This window comes from Neopsephotus bourkii, unplaced genomic scaffold (assembly GCF_033783945.1).
Source record: "Neopsephotus bourkii isolate Nb327-2 ecotype Australia unplaced genomic scaffold, CSIRO-AGI_Nbou_v1 NB_1589, whole genome shotgun sequence".
Taxonomy (NCBI): Eukaryota; Metazoa; Chordata; class Aves; order Psittaciformes; family Psittacidae; genus Neopsephotus; species Neopsephotus bourkii.
This window is the reverse complement of record NW_026902065.1, coordinates 5,503,569-5,524,557: the sequence shown is the minus strand read 5'-3', so window position 1 is coordinate 5,524,557 and position 20,989 is coordinate 5,503,569. Positions and strand designations below refer to the sequence as shown.

At 40.0% G+C, this 20,989-nt stretch overlaps 1 protein-coding gene across 3 annotated transcripts in view; it reads left to right on the top strand.

Moving 5' to 3' along the window:
• The window catches only part of KDM7A (lysine demethylase 7A), a 64,704-nt gene that overhangs the window by 629 nt on the left and 43,086 nt on the right, over positions 1–20,989 (top strand). The gene's annotated exons all lie outside the window — the stretch shown is intronic.

Below are 20,989 nucleotides of genomic sequence, written 5' to 3'. Positions count from 1 at the left end.
GTCGAGGGGGAGGCGGTTATGAAAGAGCAACAGATGCGGGGCCCGGCGCCACCCTGAAGTTGAGCCGGCTTTGGGGAGGCGCCGTGTTCCCCCCTCGCCCCGCTCCCACAGGGTGTCTCTCGGGACAGGGCGGTCTCTTGACTGAGAAGCGTGGAGGGGGCACCGCGAGGGGTGCCGGGGCTGTCCCCCAGCTGGGCTGGATCTCCCGGTTTACCGGGCGTTTCGTCTGGGGCGGGAGATGAAAGGGGGTCTCCACGCACTTCTCGCCGCTTTGACGTTTCCAGCCCTGTCCCGAGCGGCCGCCGCCGACTCGCGTGTGTTTTGCGAGACGAGCGTGTGAATAATACAGGCCCGGCGGCAGCCTCCCGGCTTGCGAGCAGGGGGAACCGGCAGGGATTCACGGGCAGTTAAACAAAGGAGCAAGTTGGGGGCCCCGCGACTCGGCCGGGCCGGGGCTGCGGGGCTCCGAGCTGCCGCCCCCATTATGTGAGACAGCCCCGGCGTGCTGGCCGGAGAGCTGGCGGCCGTGTAGGAAGTGCCTCGTGATTGACAGCAGGACATTTAAATACCCCCCGTGTAACAAAAACAGGCTCCCGGCGAGACAGCCGACTCGCCCTCTGCCGGCGCGGGGCGGCACGACCCGGCCGACTCTAGCCGGGCCGAGCGGAGCCTGCTGCTGCCCGAGTGCCCTGTCCGGCGGCCCCCCCCGTGCCCCAACGTTGCCCGTAAAGTCGGGACCGCACCGGGGGTTTGCGGCCGCGGAACAAAGCGGTGAGCCGGAGAGGGCTCCCCGTTGGGAAAAGGTGCCGGTCCGACCGCGTTTGCCTTTCATCTCTTGCCCTCAGCGCTTGCAGCAGAGAAACGATGGCTGGGGGGTGTGTGTGTAGTGTTTGTTGTTTTTCCTTTCTTCCCTCTTACTGGCAAAGGAAAAACGCTGTCTAAAAGTAAGTTGAGAATCTAGGTGTTACTTAACAGTGATTATTACACATGAGTGTTTTCTTGCCACGTTTTCGGATGAAAGGAAGGCTTTCAGTGTTTCAGATGTTGACTTGTACATGGGTTGAGATGATTTGTTCTGTGTACGTGGGTTTCCCTTGACTCAAACCGCAATATAATAGAACCTATGAAAAGGGCTTTGTAAACTCTAAAAACTGCTAAAGCACAATAGTTGTCCCTTTAAAAAACAATCCTTCATAAATATTTTTAACTAGACTATTATTCCCCTTGCTAGTACCCTTGTTTGTAACTAGACACACAACTGCTGCTTTGGATTATAGTAGCTTAATACAAGTTTGTCAAAACTTGGTCACTGCCTGTAATAAAGGTGCAGATGTTGTCTGAAAGTCTTTGTACAGTTACAGGTTCTCTCTCTTGCAAGTAGTTTTTTGCATCTGTGTGTTGCTCTTCCAGTCTGCCTAGGCAATTGAAGGCTTACATTCAGGCTTATCTTAAATGCCAGTCTTATGTCCTAATATTATCAGGGTACAAATGAACTAATTTCTGCAATTGTGACGAGGAGGAAGGTGTTGACTGACTGATACAAAGGTGATGAGGACCTCTGTAGCTTTCGTGAATCTGGATCCCCATTGAGGTCCACAGTGGCTCCTGTGCCCTGTTGTGCAGTTGCTAGAAAAACTGTACTAACACTGACCTGCTTTGATAGTCTGAAGCCCTAAGTGTGGGAAGTAAGAAAGCCCGCCAGCAGAAGCTGGCAACAGCCACATTGCTTTGGGATTTAGTTGCACCCTCACCCAGTTTCGTGACCAAGGGACAAGCTTGTGTGAGACCTGTTGTCCTCTCCCAGCTGTGGTCTGCTCTGGGAGTGCCTTTCCCCTTGCTCTGTGAGTATCTGAAGACAGTTACATAGCTTGTGAATGAAAACATTTGCTCTCAAATCTTGAGGGTTTTTTTTTTTGTGAACTTCGTGTTTTCATGCTCTCGATTATTATTTTTTTAAAATTTAATTTTATTTTTTTCCAGCCTGTAGAATGGGACTGGTGTGACTTCATATTAAGAAACGTGTAAACCCATGCTTACTTTTCAGACTGTGGTACACTAGCATGATACCTAGCACGTATTATTGGATTACAGACTCTTGGCTGCCTTCCTGTGTGTAGTCCGGAGAGTGCTTTAGCAGTGTGCTGGAGGCAGCACGAAGTCTGGTCTGTCACATTGGTACTAGTCCCTTTAAATTTTATGTGGTGTGTCCCCCCCCCCCCCCCCGTATGTTCTTGCACTCTGTGTCTTTAAATGACTGTGTTTTGGTTTACTGTTATCAGTACTTTAATATTACCAAATATGTATTTTATTGCTTCTGCAAATATTTGTGTAAAAACAAATATTTCAATGTGCCTTACAAGGTTGTAAGCTTACATTCTGGGTTTTAGTTAGTCTACAAGTGGGTCTAACATCCAGCTACAATCTTGTGTAATTAGCTCTTGCTGAACAAAAGAGAATAATGTCTGTGTGGTGTTGTAGGCTTCATCACTTTCTTGACTTGCTTGCAGGAGTGGAGAGACTGGAGAGACTGCAGAGACTTAGGTCTGACAAACTGTCAGATCTTTCAGATGGGCAAATCCATTTATATTTTAGGCAGTGTTTGTGTTTTCCTGGTCTTTTTATCTTCTTTAAATGAGAATGTCACATTAAGCTGCTTCCCCCTTTGTGGCTTGTCTAGGATATACCCCAGCTAGAACACTCCTTCATGCTGCTCTAAGTGTTCAACTTTTTCTTGAATCTGTTCAGTAACTCCTGACACCCATTTAAATTCTTGGCTTTATCTTCAAATGACATGTATCGCAGCATGATAATTCTCATTCTGTCTCTGTCTCCCTTTTGTTTTTTGATGCTCTAACTCAGTTTCTAGGTTAACTACATACTGTCGTCTTTCCTCCCTAGTGTTTTTCACTGTGATATATGTAACCACAGAGTGTCTTTTTTTAAACTGATCTTGCAGTCAGCTCTGTTCTTGGAGTATGTTTGTGGAGTCAGCTTTGAAATTTTTGTCCTTTTTTTTTTATTCTGTCCATGATACCTGTACTGTACTAGGCTAATGGGCATTGCATAGATGTCACTTGTTCTTGTAGACTGGATTTCAAAACAGGTCTGAACAAACTTTTAAGCATATAATTCAGCTTTTGTCAGCACAACATAAAGTTGCCTGTAATGCTTCAGGAGTAAATGCTTGTAGAGTTAGCTTTTTAAGGCTGTTTGCTTTGTAAAGCTGCACTGGTGCTGTGCTGGCTGGAAAGGACCATGGAGCAGTCAGTCAGGCAAGCTAAGAATTAAAAATGAAGGTGCCTTTAAGAAGTTTTCTGTGTAGTACTTTTGCAAGGGATGTTTTTTTTGTCAGTGAACTTACAGTGAATTTCTAGCACGTCCCACAGACAAAGAGGTAAGAAGTTATCAAATGGGTGAATGTCAATTACAGTAATGGTCTTTGCCTTTTAAAATGCCCGTAACTTTTTAAATGTATTTTTTAACATTAAAAAAAAAGGTTTTTTTTAAACAAAGGACATGCTTTATTCATCAAAGCCACATAAGTTGGTAATAGAAGAGGAAACATCCTATTTTGTTCAAAATTAGTAATTTTTCCTGAAATTTCATGACGGTGTCAGCTTTGGTGTCTCCCCCTCAGGAAGAAGGAAGACAGTCCATCCAGCTTTGCTCAGTTTTCATCTTTGATGTGTTGTGTAAACAAAACTTGAAGCCATAAATCCCTTTTCTTTTATATGCTTTGATGTTTATAGAAATCAGCATTTCATTTGAGCAGGTTAGAGGGCAATAAAGGAAATAGAGCACGAATCTGTATGTAGTGGATGTATTTATGTACTTACGTTGCAAAGCAAAATCAAATTGATTGAATTTATACAGAATTATTTTTAAATCGATAGTTCTTGCTCTTAGGATTAATTCTGCATTCTGAGTAGGTTTCTTAAAAGAATTTGCTTTTTTTCTCCCCCCCTTTCCTAGGGCAGTTCATTGATGGTATGTAGAACTTTGCCATAAAGTGTTTGATGCTTTGTACAGCTTTGTCATTATTAAAAACCATTTAGTAACATCATTTGAAAAGAAAGGCGTTTTGTGTACCTTTTGAAGATGATTATTTAAATTGCAGATGCCTCAAGGCTTTTTTTTTTTTTTTTTCCCAAATGAAAAAAAAACCCAAACCCCAAACAGCGCCAGAATCACATCTGAGCTAAGTTCATGTAGAACATATTTTTTCCTGATATTGTATAGATCTGAGCATGTCTTCATTTGGTCTCTGAAGAAACATGAAGTTTCTCAACCGCTCCTTAATCTCATCACAGTTTCATAATCAAGGTTCCCTCTTGTACCTCAGTTAGGTTACACAGCACAGGTCCTCTTAACGCACTGGTTTGTACTCTGAAGTCAGGCTTTCTCCTTGAGAAATTAAGAAAATGCACATGCTATAGTGACTGCTTTGCCTGAATTGGTTCTTTGTTTTATGGTTTTATACATGAGGCTCTGCACGATGGGTTCGCCTGCTATTTGCTGCTGAGAACTGTCCCTTTCCTGGCTGCATGCTGCTATAATTTCTCTTTTGCTGTTCCAGTGCTTCTGTTCAGTAAATCAGCTTTGCTCAGGAAATGAACAGAACCCATTCTTTGCTGGGTTAGGGTTTTGTTAGGTTACTGAGCTAACAGGCTCAGCAAGGGCTAGAGTGAGTCCCAGACTGTTGTAAAACACTGGTGAGGACTGTGTAGCTGGAGGAGATGATCGTGGGAAAAGACAGAGGAGTGGCCTGGGTCTTCTTCCTCGCTGGCTTTTTCTGGGATCAGTGGCTCACCCAGTTTTGTGGAACTTTGCTTTTTGCGTCTGAGTCGCCATATGCGATTCTGCTTTGAATCTAATGGCCTTGTCCCAAACCTATCTACTCATCTGGTGGGGTCCATAGCAAGCAAGGCATTTCCAGTGCAGGTGCCGTATTGCAACCGCAGAGCATCACCTGTTTGCAGAGACGGGCGAAGCACCTGTGTCTGCTTAAAGGGACTTAGAGGACAAGATATGGTGATGCTCATGTCAAGAAACATGGAGACTGCCAAGAGAGACTCTTGGGAATACCTGCTCGTGCAGACCTGTTTACAGAAAATTAAGGCCTTGTAATTGTAAATGTTCAGGGGCCTGAACTGGATCAACAAATCCTTGTCTGGTCACTAGAGCTTTTGGTCTGGCATCAGAGGTCTTGAGCTGACTTTCTGGCTTTTATAATGTATAAGCCTTAAATTCTTTCTGTAGCAACTGGGTGTATGTTAGTGAAGTGGTTTAGACCTCAAGGGAAAGTTAATATGTTTGTTAACCTTACTTTTCTTTGGTTTATATTTGTTTCCTCAGAGGTAAGATGGAAGCCTCAGTTTATAATCCAGTGAGCTATGTGTCCTCTGCCAAAGAATTGAGTGACTTCAGCTCTTCTAACAATACAAAAGCTGAAACTGTTTTGGTTAAACTGAGAAGCAACTAATAATAATAAGGATGCCAGACTAGCACTTGTGTAATTGGATGTCTGTTTCCAATCCTCTATATTCTTCATTTGAGCACACCATTTTTTCCCCTCTTGGTTCCCATCTGTGAAGTGGGAAGACTTATTAATATATATTAAAGTAGATGCATTCTGCCATAATAAGTGCTGTAGAGTATTCAAATTTCTTCAGTGTTTGAAACTCTGTAATAATGTGTAGAATTATGTGTACATTTTTTTTTTTCTTTACCGGTTTCTTGAAAAACTGGCTTTGAAGTATGTGTACTTTGAAAGCTAACACTTGCTTCCCTTAGATCTGTACTTTAGTAATTTTTTTCTTTCATTTGATGTTTTGGAATAAAACACAGTAGATGTTTTAAAATATGCATGCTGACATACTAACTAAGGCAAGGAAAAAAATACTGTCCAGCAAAGACCTGTAAGAGAACTGAAGGGTACATAATTTAGGTTTTAAAATCAGAATTGCAACAAGATTCTGGTGAGTTTTGAAACAACTGTTAAATACTAATAGTTCTAACTTCTAAAGTACAAATCAGTTACTGCCTGTTCAGTGTTAGTTAAAAGACACAAAAGTGCAGCATTAGTTACGTAAACACCACCTTTAATTTTTTTGTAGTGTTATAGTTTATCTCGATCAATATTTTTGATGTTTTTTTTTTGTTGGCAGTTCTTGACCATGCAGCCAAAGGCACTGTGTTTGTGTAATTTAAAGAGTTAATAGTGGATTTTCTTTTTATTAGCTAGTTAATTTATGGTTATTTTATAGTCCAAAATGTCATTTGTTAATGCTTACATAGCATTAAAATGTTTTCAAAAGTCCCGGATTTGTGACTTCTGTATCTACAAAGTACAGAAGTAACAGATGTCAGGGTGGGGCGCTGCTGCTTGGTACACCTAGTTTCTGTACATATCTACAAGGTGCTACAGTGCAGAGTGTGAAATATATTCCTTTTATTTTAAACTTATCTTGATTGCTTTATAATGCGTTCTCTTATGGCAACACAATGACAATAAAATGGATTAATAAAATAGATTAAGCCTTACAGTGGAGTATCACTCTGTTAATTGCCAGTGGATTAAATCACATTAAATTTCATTCTTCATTTGTGGTTTCTCACTTTTTTGTGTATGTATGTGTACTGTCCACATACTCATTATGAGATTTCTTACACTCAGTGCAGTTTTGTGTGCACTTTGTGTATCATCTTTAGAAACATTGTCCTATACAGTGTCTCTATTCTGTTTGCATGGCAGTTTTCACAAGTTGAAGATGAACATTCTTCATATAGATGTGTTTACTTCCTCTGAAGCATTCGAAAATAAAATACTGTTGTCTCAAAGCAACTCTTGAGTAATCAGTAAAGACTTCCTTCATAGGTACGATGTGCATGCTTAAAACCAGAAATGTGCTCGGGTTTTACACTTGTCTCACTACTGAAGTATAAGAATTCAATTAACAACTTGGCTGTTGCTTTATTAGCAATGTAGAAGAGACTTTTTAGTGAAATATACAGCTTTTAAAATAGCTAAGTTATTTTTCATTTGTCAGTCCTTTCTAATGCATTGTAGCATTAGCTCATGAATACACAGAACGAACAATCTGTGGAGTATGAATAGTCTTGAGATGTCTGCTGTATGGTGGTAATGTGGATTTATGTGGCTAGTTACATCTCCTCAGGTCAATTCTGCTTTTGAATGGAATTAATATTTAATACTGTTTTCTCCATTACTTCAGCATTAACTAAAGTAGACTTTAAAACTGGTCTTTCTTTTTGAAAATATTGAGTTCATTGTTGCTCAGGCAAGCATAAATGCTGATGTTTGCCTAAAAAGCAAGAAAGCTTTAAAATCCCTCCCACATCATTCTGTCTTAAGAGCCAACTGGATGAGGATGACTGTTCTAGTTTTTTAATATATTGGGGTATGAAGTCTATTTATTTTCATTTGAGACTGTGAGCTGACATTGCAGCTAGCCTGGGAAACTAATTTCATAAATTTAATTGTGTTTATTCCATTTACATTAATGCTTTATTCACTTAAAAGCTCTTAAAGCAGTAGTTCATGAAAGTGAGTGCAAGCAAAGGTGACTTTCTGAGAAATGAAATCTTCGATATTGAGTGTATAGGATTGATCTGATCTGTCATTCTTACCACTTATCAGGCAGTATTTTTTGAACAGACTGATGTGCTCCTTTTGGGATATTGATGTTTGAGGGCCAGTAAACAAAGGCCAAATTGGGTAAATGAAGAGCAATCCAAGATACTGCAGTGTCTTATTACCCAATAGTACCTGTAAAACTTGTGGTTGGCTTGCCTGAGGTACACCTTTTTAGTTTTGTTTCAATAACAAAAATATTTGGATCTTTTCACTACAGGATTACATTATGCTGTTATGCTGACTTACGAAATTCAGTGTCAGGAATCAGTGGAAGTGAAATGAGGCACTGTGACTCAACAAACGGCCCTCGGCCTTCACGGGTATGAATGGGCAGATCAGTGAGCTGCGAAGTGCTGTTACCGACCAATCTAGGAACAGTTCCAAAAAGCAAGATAGCTTTGCTAATGTGATGTTGTGCCCAGGCAAATATTGCCTGTCTGCCTCTCAGGATACTGTTTTCCCTTTTTATTTCATTATCGTGTGCTGTATGGACACACCACATCCTCAATCCCAAACCGTGCTGTCCTGGGGATTTCTTATGTAAGAGAAGACCAAAAGCATGTTAACAAAAATGGTGTAAACCTGTATTCTCTTAAATCTCAAGTTCTGACTGCAGTATTTGTCTGCTCAGAGGACACATCAGTGTCATGAAAAGATGAGCAGCAACTTGATGCCTCTGCTATACCCTCCTGTATGAATTGCTGGGACCTTTGGGGGCATCAGTTGGATTCTCTTAACGCTGCAGTAAAATGTGCTGCTCTGATATAAATGAATATAGGAAAAGTAGTTTAGAATGCTGTTCTTGCTCTTGTTGACAGTGAATGGGATAGCTAAAGTACTGAGTGGTTAGACTAGCATCCTTGCTGAAAAGTGTTGTCTTTAACTGAGTGAAAGCAAATGCCTTGGCTGTAGCTTGTGCTTGAAGCATCATGAAACTCCATTCAGAAACTTTAAGTATGGTTGGATAATCAGTGAAATAATTTTGAGCAAACACCTTGTTTGTCTGGACTATACTTACATGAAACAGGTACTGGTACATCTACATTATGTAATTAAGAGTGAATTGCAATGTGTTACTTGCTGTTCTTGGTGCATGTGTGGTGAATATGGAAGTGAATGCATTTCTGCTGTATACGATGTCGGTTCTCTATGCAGATTACATGGAAAATCCCGAAGAGCTGCTTGTGCATTGTATCTCAGCTGGAAGCAGGAAACTCTCTGTGCAGTTTTTCATAGTGTTCCAAGGCAAAACTATTAAAATATAATATGCTTTTTATAACACATTAGTAAATGTTCTGAATAGTCTATTTTTCTGTTTTGAGGTAGCAGGTAAATGTGCTTTGTGTGCTGGATTCTTGGTTAACACAGTGTAGTAAAATTCTTTCTTACGATGCCAATCTGAGGAAGCTGTACAGTTCTCTTTCCACTGTGAATGTCTGTATTTCTCTGAGCTATTTGAGTAATTAATCAGCTTTCTATGAAGTTTATGCACCATGATACTATGGAACAAGGTTTTTGTTTGTTAGGAAATGTTCTCTATCCCTTAATAAGCTTGCCAGTGCCCTCTGGACCCTCATATGTGTTTGAAAGAAAACCTGTGAATCTCTGAATGATCATTGTTGGAAACTTATTGACTGTATTGGAAACTTCCTGACGATATGCTAATACACTGGGAGCAGAGCAGATACTCTCTTTTTAAAACTCTGTACCAGACACAAAATGACTTAATGGGTCTTCTGGTTTTCAGGTGTCTGAAAAATCAGGACTTAGGTTAGGACAGTTTTCTGTTCTTAGGAGGTGTCTACAAAGGGGAGTAAGCAACATAATAAGGAGGAGACTGTTTTCTTGCATTTGCTGAAGGTAAATACACAGTTTGAGGTTGTCTTATGTAGCTCTATGGTTTGAATTGATAAAAGTAAAAACTGTCTAAAAAAGAAAGCTGACACTGGGTGTATTTAAATTGATGTACTACAAGTTATATTGTAAGGTTGGGGAATTCTCGCTCTTCAAGTATATTGATTTTTTTTCTCAGTGTTGTTTTAATTAGTTTCACAGCCAGTGCTGTGTAATACAAACAAAAAAATAAACTTTTCTACTGTAATTGTATGGTAAATGAATAGATTAATACTTCACATTCAGTGAATTACAGAACTCATTAAAGGCTCTTTAGAGACCATTGGCCTTTAAATTGTTATCTAGGAAACACTTGTGGTGAAGGATTGTTCTTATGTGAAGTATTTGCTACTTTTTTGGATAATTATTAAAGAAAAATCTTTTTGGAGCTTTCAAATTATGTTGGTAGAAGTTGTAAAGGAAAGCAAAACGTTGGTATCCCTTTTTAAACCAGAAAAGCAGCAACCGCTAATTGTCACTTGTACTCGGAGAAGTCTGGCAGGTATGAATCAAGTTTTAGGCAGATTTAAAGCTCTCACTAGTTCCTGAAATTACTGTGGAGTAATGGACAGTTCTGCTTTAATCTAAATAAAAACAGGTGCATTCGTAGTCAGAGGATAGCATGTTATGTTCCTGAAGAAAACACTTTTAAATCAGAAGACTACGAAAAAGTATGTATTAAGACCTGCAGAAGGTTGTGAATCTTCACCATATGTATTTGTTCACTAATGTCAAGAGCAGAGACCAGGACTCAGGATAATCTTGTCAATATCTGAGTGCCCTAACCAGAAGATTATGTTTGGGTCATGTTACATTCTGTTCTGGGTCCATGATTCTTGGGTTTTTTCTGCAGAGTAAGAGGCTGTTAAGTGGGGGAGATAAAAGGGTATCCTTACATAAAAAGTAACCTGGAGGTGAACATTCCCTTGAGATGTGTGGGCTTGAACTCCCACCATCTGAATAAGCAGTGCTGCCGCCATATCACTTGGAAAAACAAAATCACTTCTTCCTCCATAACTATTTTTGTAGTGCCTGATGTTTTGAAAGCATGGCATCTGTGCTTGCCTTCTGGCTTAGATGCCGGGGAACAGGGTGCATGCTGGCTGGGTTTGCAGGGTGAGCAGAATAGATGGTGCTCTTGGAATTTTCAGGTCAAGTGGTGAGGTGCTAGCTGAGTGTAGGTACCTTGGTGGTTGGCTGTCTTCTGAATTTAGGTAGGCTTTAGAGGCCAGCATCCTTATTTGGATATTGCCCTAATGTCCTTATGTAGATGTACTTCCACACCACACCCCCTCCTTTCTTGCAAATTCTTCTTCATTCTTATTTACTCAGGATTTGAAAGTAAGTATTCCTTACAACTGTTAATTCCAAGGCTGCATCCTAGTGTTCTTAGTATCAGCTGATGTGGAATAGAGGACCTCTGGTAGTCTTAGTTTTGGTTTAAACTAGATACATAGCAGTGTAGTGATAAACCCAAAATAACCTAGAAAACTTCGATTTAGTAAATAACTTTCACAGACTCACAGAACTGCTGAGGTTGGAAGGGATCTCTTAAGATCATCTAGTTCACCCTCCCAACCCTGCTCAAGCTGGATCAGGTAGGGCAGGCTGCTCAGGGCCGTGTCCATTTGGATTCTGAAAGTCTCCACAAATGAAGACTCTGCAGTCTCTCTGGGCAACTTCGTCCAATGTTTGCCCACAGTAGCAGCTAATGAATAAATATATTTTCCACATTGATATAATTATCCTGCACTTCATAGAATCATAGAATAGTTAGGGTTGGAAAGGACATTAAGATCATCAAGTTCCAACCCCCCTGCCATGGGCAGGGACACCTCACACTAAACCATATTACCCAAGGCCTCGTCCAACCTGGCCTTGAACACTGCCAGGGATGGAGCATTCACAACCTCCCTGGGCAACCTATTCCAGTGCCTCACCACCCTAACAGGAAAGAATTTCTTCCTTATATCCAATCTAAACTTCCCCTTGTCCTACCACTACAGTCCCTAATGAAGAGTCCATCCCCAGTATCCCTATATGCCCCCTTCAGATACTGGAAGGCTGCTCTGAGGTGTCCACGCAGCCTTTTCTTCTCCACGCTGAACAGCCCCAACTTTCTCAGCCGATCTTCATATGGGAGGTGCTCCAGTCCCCTGATCATCCTCGTGGCCCTCCTCTGGACTTGTTCCAACAGATCCATGTCCTTTTTATGTTGAGGACACCAGAACTGCACACAATACTCCAAGTGAGGTCTCACGAGAGCAGAATAAAGGGGCAGGATCACCTCCTTCAACCTGCTGGTCACGCTCCTTTTGATGCAGCCCAGTATACGGTTGGCTTTCTGGGCTGCAAGCGCACACTGCAGCTGGCTCATGTTCATTTTCTCATTGACCAACACCCCCAAGTCCTCCGCAGGGCTGCTCTGAATCTCTTCTTTGCCCAGCCTGTAGCTGTGCCTGGGATTGCTCCTACCCAGGTGTAGGACCTTGCACTTGGCATAGTTAAACTTCATGAGGTTGGCATCAGCCCACCTCACAAGTGTGTCAAGGTCCCTCTGGATGGCATTCCTTCCCTCCAGCGTATCAACCGAACCACACAGCTTGATGTCATCGGCAAACTTGCTGAGGGTGTACTCAATCCCACTGTCCATGTCAGCAACAAAGATGTTAAACAAGACCGGTCCCAACACAGATCCCTGAGGGACACCACTCGTTACTGGTCTCCAGCTGGACATTGAGCCATTGACCACAACTCTTTGTGTGCGGCCATCCAGCCAGTTCTTTATCCACCGAGTGGTCCATCTGTCAAACTGATGTCTCTCCAATTTAGAGACAAGGATGTTGTGTGGGACAGTGTTGAACGCTTTACACAAGTCCAGGTAGATGACATCAACTGCTCTACCGCTGTCCATCAGTTCTGTAGCCCCGTTGTAGAAGGCCACCAAATTGGTCAGGCAGGATTTCCCCTTGGTGAAGCCATGCTGGCTGTCACCAAGCACCTTGTTGTTTTTCATGTGCCTTAGCATGCCTTCCAGGAGGATCTGCTCCAAGATTTTGCCAGGCACAGAGGTGAGACTGACTGGTCTGTAATTCCCTGGGTCATCCATTTTCCCCTTCTTGAAAATGGGGGTTATATTGCCCTTTTTCCAGTCGTTGGGAACTTCACCTGACTGCCATGATTTTTCAAATATGATGGCCAGCGGCATCCCTTCTCCAAGCTGAACAGTTGCAGTGCTTTCAGCCTCTCCTCATTTGAAGGAGGTTTTAGTCCCTAAATCATCTTCATGGCACTTAGCTGGACTTGTTCTAGTATGTCCATCTGTTTTACTGGGGATCCCAGAGCTGGACTCAGCACTCAAGGTGTAGCCTCAGTAGTGCTGAGTAGAGGGGAAAGATCACCTCCATCCACCTTTTGGCAGCACTTTTCCTGAGGCAGCCCAGGAGGTGTTTGGCTGCCTTTGCCATGAGGTTGCATTGTTGGGTAATGATCAGCTTGTTGTCCACCAGGACTACAAGGACCTTCTCTTGCAGAGCTGCATTCCAGCCAGTTGGCCTCCAGTTCGTGATGATGCAGGTTACACTTGCAGGCATAGCCCAAGACCTGCAATAATGTGTACTTTCACTCTTGAATTGCAAAGACATAATTTACTTAGCTTATATCAAAACATTTTCATATAATCACTTCCTGTAATGTTGACACCCAAAATAAAACACTTGGATGTGCTGCTCTTTGCAGACTTACTGTCTTCTCTGATAGAAACAATTAAGCAGAGTTTGAGTCAGAAAATTTTCACGAAGGATTAATTTTGTGTTTTTCACGGTAGGTGAACTGTAATGTCTCTGTTTTACCATTCTCTACAGGAGTGGTAAATGTCTGTACTCATTTCCAGGGGACCTTTTGCAGTAGGTCCTCTGCTTCCAGCTTCGTACTTTTCTTGTGCATTTCTTTGGGTATTTTTGTTTGAACGTGATTAGTATTCTACCACTGTGAAGAAGGTAGCATTGTCAGAACTATCTCTGCGTACACTGGAGTGATATACAGGCAGTATCTTTTTTCCCTGGTCTGAAAGCTGCAGAGCTGAGTAGCACAGACTGAAGTAAAGTTTACCTCTAAAAGTGTTTATGTGTGAAATCTAGAATAAAAGATGAGGATTTGTGCTTTTGCAAAATTTCAGCTTATAATAAAGCAAAACTGGCTTTTTAAACCTTGGATGAGTGTAGAGTTTTAGATTAAAATCAGTATGTCCGATTGTGTCCAGTGTAAAAATATGAGCAGCTGACAATCCAATAAAGATATCTAAATTATGGGCAGAATCTGTTTCATTGAAGGAGCTTATTCTGCTTACTGCTCTGCCAGCCAGCCAATGTAACATCTGATATTTAAACTCATTATCTGTGTATCTGAAACAGTTTGCTTGTATCATAGCTTAAATAGGAGTTAATGTAATCAGCTACTCCATCTGCGTTTGAAATGAGGATAGTGAGCTAGAGAGGATTGAGCCAGTTTGCTCTCAGATTTCTTCAAAAATGAAGCATCTGTCTCTACTTGCTATTGACTGCAAGTCTATTTGCCTTATAAAAGTAAGGTATGTCAAAGCTGTAGGAGCCATCATGTTTTATTTTATGTCATGGCTAGAAGATGCAGAAATTACTCAGCTTGCTTAAAAGTTCTTAGCAATGTCTGAAGAATGTTGTAGGCTGGAAGAGGAATTGCACAGTTGAGAAACAAATGAGTTTATTTTTTCCCTTAGAGATATTTAGTGAGTTGATTTTGAAGGCAATAGAAGGCTTAATTCAGGTACAGCTGCAGAAACTCTGAATGCTACTGTGAGTGTTAAGGCTACTTAGTCGAAGGCTCCAGGAGGTCTTTAAACCCAGTCTGGTTCAGAAATTTTTAAACCAGTTAGGTGATAAACCGTATTTGGTGTAAGGAGCCAATTAAAAGGTGTGTAAAGCAGGCTGAAGCCAAGTTTGCCATTGCTGCAGTCTGTAAAAGCAGCAAATCAGCTATACAGTAAACCAGGAGTAAGGGATATGCAGCAATGGAGTCTTAAGGTTGTGCTAATATTGATTGCTGGTACTAGGTAGGATGTGGGAGACAGAAAAGGGTATTGCCTAATGTTGTTAGCAGAAAGTCATATTTTTCAAATCATGCCTGACATAATTTTCCAATGAAGGGGCACAGTTTAAAAACAATCATTAGCTTTCTAAGCAGTCCCCTCAAGCTAAGAATCCATCCTGGGTTTGTTACTGTTCACCTTCAAACCTTTTTTTATCACTGTGCTTGAGAAGAAGACAGATCTGATGGTGCCTACTGACAGTATTACTCAGGATGTAGAAAGCTTTACAGACTACGTTGCATAAAATAACACAGTACTGATAGTACTTGTCATACTTCATGATCTTTTCAAACAGCTCATCTTTATTAGGCAACCTGATCTTTTTAAAGAGCTCATCTTTATTAGGCAACCGGATTAACCAGCTAGTACTCTCTCTGTAGGAGGGAGGCTGCAGTCCATGCCCTTTGTTGATGAGGAACAGTCAACACTTCAAGCTGTTGAGAAGGAAATGGAACTGCTGAAGACATACCAAAAAATTTCTAAATGAATTAAAAACTGCTTTTAATACACAGTGCAGATGGCCTAAAGGAGGTGGTTGGCCTAATATCTAATAAAGGAGATGCATGTTATATAAGACTAGTATAATAAATAATTCTTTTGTGAGACTTTGGTGTAGGTAATTCTTGAGTTCAGAAACTGCAACAAGCACCAGTGGGTTTTTTCTATTCAATCTCAACCTCCCCAAAATCCCACAAACATTAAGTCTCCTTGTTTCCCTAAAAGTTGGCAAAAAAGTGGTATTTCTTTTGTTAAGAGTGGGTAGGTATTTTCACCTTTCAGTATGGTCATCATGTTTCTCTTAAACTAGGAGGTGGCACTCTAGCTGAAAATTTGTCCTGATCTTGTCCTGCTTTATGGAAAGCTGTTTGATGTGGTTTAGAAATTTAGGTTTCAAACTGTTTGGGTTACTTGTTTGGTTTTCTGATCTGTTGTGGTTACTAATGTACTTCAGTGGATTACTGGAAAGAGTGTTTTGTAGTCAAATAGCATTGGTAGTGGCATAGTCATGCATTTGTCTAGTACTTTCTTCAGCTACTTTTGTAGCTGGAGCTACAGATAACTGCTGTTAAGGTCTCAAGATAAACTAAACACTATATCAAAGAAGAATTGGGATATCAAAAGGCAGCCAGATTAAGACCATCTTAAATACTGTGGTATCTGAAAAACCATGGATCACTTACAACATCTAGTGCCAGTATGTGCATCTCTTGGACTTAGTAATGTCTTCTTCACTGTTGTGCAGAGTGTATGATTGAATTCTAGGAAATTTTTCAGATGCAGGGAGGGATGTTCCCTGCAATCTAATTGGTAAACTACTTGGAATTACCTATTAGATTGGAGCAGTACTGAGTATTGGTGAATAATGTAGGTGAAATTCAACATGATGCCTGGCTGGGTGTACTGACTTCCATTGCCAAAAGTGCAGTCCTGCTTCTCATGTGCCTCTCTCCACGTTACGCAGTCCCACTCCCTCTCATGGGCTGGCTCTGACAGCTGTCCAACTGTGCTGTAAGCTAACTTGGTAAAGGGGAGAAAAACTAGCTAGGTTAGTTTCTGTCATGTGTTTGAAAACTGGTTGTTTTGTAACCAGACAAGTACCAGGGCTGATGCAGGGAAGGGAAATGGGAGTGCTTGCTTGGAAGGAATGAGTAACCTACTTCTTCCAGTGGCTGCAAGCTGGTAGATCAATGCAAGCTGTATCATGTCACTGCTTCCTAAGATGTGTTTGTCATTTTGGGTTTCTTTTTATAGGCTGTTTGTGTGTTTGTGATTCAGTTATTTCTTTTTTCTTCCCTTCCCTTCCCGTACCTCCTCTCTTAGAAATAGGTAACTAGTATGTCTGTTCTGTGTACAAAAGGCCCTTGCTACCTAACAGGAAATTCTGCACTGGAACTGGAACAGAAGTTCATGTTGATTGTGGTCAAAGGACTTGATGTGACAGTAATTCCTAAACCACATCGTACACAATGCTTCATTAAGATGTCTGGGGACAGAGTGATAATTATCAGGAGTCTGTGTGCAAGATGGCACTGAGAAAGATTAAGACAATAAACTAAGAATGTAAGAGTTGAAGCAAGCAAATGTGTGTAGACAATACATATATCTAAAAGCTTATTCAAGGTTTATTTTTTAATATTTTCAGTCAGGAAAAGAGGTGGCCTTCATTTGCTGTATTACAGTTGTCATAGTTGCTTTATTCCTGAATGATGGAAGGTTTAATTAACTTGTATACTGACTTCCTTTTCCCATCTTCTTGTTACCTCTGCAGTAGAGCTCAGCCTCTTTCTTCCTATTTTTCTGATGGAGAAATAATGGCAGCAATTTTGGATGGTAGTTTGTTCTCAGAATACAACCATACACAGTAACTCAGCTAAGGTGTCTCCTTCAGGATAGCTGTGGTAGTTCTTTTAAGTGGGTTGAAGATTTTGTAGTGGTGGTTTCATAGAATCAGGACAGTGTGTGAGTTCTGCCTTTAAAACCTTACTGGTTTGAAGGTACTGTTTCTAAGTACCTTTTTTTTTTTGGTTGGTTGTAAGGTAGGGTTTTCTGTTAGTTTATTCCTTAGTTGTAAGCACAATTATAACATAATAACCTTGGCTCCTAATTGAAATAAGGCAAATTATGTAAATAAGATGCCGTTATTTGTTTAGAGGCTGGTTCTGGAGTATCTTAGGAGAAGAGGTAAGCTTCCATTGGTTTGGAGTCTTGAGGAGGAGGTAAAAATACATCATGGAAAAATTTTGTCATCAGTGTCTAGGAAGACAGTTAATTTCTGTTATTTCTTCCCTATCCAGTGCCCTCTCTCTTTGAACCAAATAACTAATATGTGTATTCTTCTGTGCATGTAAGGCCCATGCTACCTAATAGAAAGACAAAGGTATTATGTGCATGATGACTGGATCTAAAATTTGTTGCCTGTGGTCAGCTAAACTGTGACTCTAGTATCCCTAGAATTACTTGAAATCCAATGTTAATACTTTTTCCTGCTTTACTCGTGGGAAGGGCAGGATATTCTCATTTATTTCAGCATGCATGTAGCAGTTACAACTCCTTTAATACATAGTGCCTGAAGTAAGATTGGGCTATTGTTTCTCCTTTTCTTTGCTGTGTCAGTTTGGCAACCCTGGGAAAATGAATGGAGAAAGATGGGAGTCTGAACCACTACAGAGAATCTTTCTGAATTCCTGAGTAGAATCCGTTACTTCATCTGTGAAGGGTTACACTGGTGCTGGTTTTAAAGGGCTAAAAGAAATTTTTTCAGTTCAGGTACTTTCTTTCCTATAAATCTTATATTTTGATTCTCTTGCTGGTATGGTACTAGTTTCTCATTAGTTTCACACTGAAATAAAGCCATCAACAGACACTGCAGCTTTTAAACACTCCTTTTTTTCTTTGCTCTCACTGACATTCTGTTTAGTTTTGAGGTCTGCTGTACTTTTCTTATTTTTTTTTTTTTTCCTGAACTTGAGCTGCTTATTTCACTAAAATCTACACCAAAAGATCCAGGCTCTTTCAGACCTTCATTTCTGTAAAACAATGATTTTAAAAGGATAGGGACAAAAGTTATTTGTAAATACTCTTTTAAAGCAGCTTGATGCAATTAGTCTGGTTGGAAAGACTAAACAGAAATCTCAGTTGGCATAGGAAGAGGGGAGAAACTTGGTACTGCTTAATAGATGATACTAAACAGAAAGAATACCTCAGGAGTACTTTGGTAGTGTTAAATTGGCCTTGCCATGAAATTGTCATTAGGAAAAGTACTTCTCATAAAACTGCTACATGTAATCCATGATGGCCAATGCTATTATGAATCAAGCTGTCTCTTCCTAACAGTCTTGCACTGTAATGAGAATGTTGGCTTCATTGTGTTTTTTTGCATGTAAAGTTCTTTGGATTTCCTGAGCATGTACTTCTTTTGACTGTAGTGTGAACAGTCATTTTACTTTTATTTGCTTAAATTTGATTTTGCTTACATGAAATCATTGCATAGAAAATCAGCTCTCCACACAGTCTTTTCATCGGTGTAGATGATTAAAAATAAAATTATGCTGATTATACCAAATACTCAGTTGTCAAAGTATTTTGTAAAAGTAATTGCCCTTTTCTCTCAGCTTCATTCTGGCAATTTCACTAAAGTGAAATAATTGTACTTAAAAATCCAGATTCTGGAAAAAAGCATGAGTTCAGTTTCAAAACCGTATCAACTCATTTTCAGACTGCATTGGAATCACAGAATGGAAGAATCAGTGTACAAATAATGTATGTCACTGTTGTTTCCCTGAGATTTTAGATACCATGGTGATTATGTTGATTGAATACATGGCTACGTCCCTAAATGTAGGTAGAAGGCTTTGTTGTATCTGTAACTGAACCTATATATTATGTAGCTTGATAGTTTCGTTCCATTGATTGTAATTTTCCTATTAGGTTTCTGCTTTTCAAAATCCAGTATGTGGAGTTGAGCTTTCTTTGACAAGACGTCATGTACTGATTATTTTAGCCTCTGTGCTTTGAGGGAGTGAAAAGTACTGTTACTTGAGAGGAATTATGTATGCTGATTTTCCTTTTCAATAGAAGAATGTGCATGAGTATTGCCATTGAAAGTGTCTTCTGAAAGAACAGTGCTGGTAGAGCTACTGGAGGTCCAGGAAGCCTGAGCCTTTGGAAGTCAAAATAGATCTTATACCTATCTGCATGTTTGTTTTACTGCAATACATAATTTCAAATAAATATTACATGATTTAGAAGCAATAGGGTTCAATTACATTAGGGAAGTCTAAATCTATGTAATGAACATTTGCATTTTTAGTGTGCAGTGTGATGGCTAATCTGAAGTAGACTAAGATCTCTTAGGACTTTGGGAAGTGTCAGAACAGATGCCTCTAAGTAATCAAAGGTCAGAGTTTTATGTGTGTTCATTGCTATGCCGGGGGTTCTAATGTGTGTTGTAGGATGATGCAATATTGAATAAGTTAGTGTATTTTGAAGTATTTTGAAAGTTGGTCTTGCATGTAATTTTTATGTCCTTTTTCTGTGTGTATGTATTAAAACCATGTATGCTTTGGGCCAATGTGCATATGTTCTATACAAATGAGGTTTTTTTTTTTAATTATTTTTTCCTGGGGAAAATCTGTAGCTCTGAGAGGGCAGATTTTCTGAGGGCAGATTAATCTGATTTTCTATTTTTCAAATTGGTTTTAAAAAGTATATTTATGTGTGCTACTGAAGTTGTGTTTATACCAGTCGGTATTTTGTTTTGGAAAGCGAATATGGCAAAACCAAAAGCTCTAATACTTTCATGTTGGGTAATTTATTTTAAGGCAGTATGGATCTATATCAGGTGTACAGAATTTTGTCACTTCTTAAAAATTATTTAATTGCCAAAGTAAATCCTTGTAAACTTAAAATTTCTAGCATTGTCTTTCCAGAATCGTTACCATGCTTACCACAGCAAGGCTTATGAGATAGCTGGCAGCTCCATGCACTTTCCCAAGTTTACTGTGTGTTTTTTTGATCAGTTTTATTATTTTGGTGTAACTGCATGCATTATGAAGAGAGGGGAGGAAAAAAATTATCTAGTTGGCACTAGAGGGTCAGGATTTTAAAGCTCACTAGATTAATTTTTAGACTCTCCCTCAAATGCGGTTCTTTTTTTTTTTTTCTTTTTTCTTTTTTTTTTTTTTTTTTAGCTGGTTTAATGCTGTGGGGTGGTATGTAGTCTGTCCAACAGTATTGTCACACTATGACTTTGTCTTTCTTTTCCTAATGAAGTACTTTAATATTGTCCCCGAATGAGTGGCAGATGTGGCTATGTGCTTGTGGCAGTGACATCTTTAGTACTTCCATTGTCCTAACCTGTAAATGTTGCCTACTTGTCATCCTTTTCCCACTTGGAAACAACAGGCTTGAATTAAATGACTAACCAGAATTCCTTAAAATTTGCCAAACACACTTCCTACCCCATGCTTTGCCTGCCATTTTTGAGATGGAGTAGGGAGAAGTTCTTTGTATAACTTGCAAGCTTGCTAATTTTTTTTATCTTATTTTATTTTTTTTACAATAAAGGCAGTATTATTTTGGGTTTTGTTACGCTCAAACAGATTAGGACTGAAAGTAGCAACTGTAGACCTTGTTAAAGGTAAACTGGAAAGTTTGCTATGATACTTGCCCGCTACTTACAGTTACTTGCTGAGTTTATCAATAGAAGTATCTGGCATCCATGATGATGTGAACTTCAGTAATAAGGCTGACACTAAAAAGGCAAGTATCAGTCTCTTTTTTTGAATGGTATATTGCCAGCATAAGATTGCTGAACA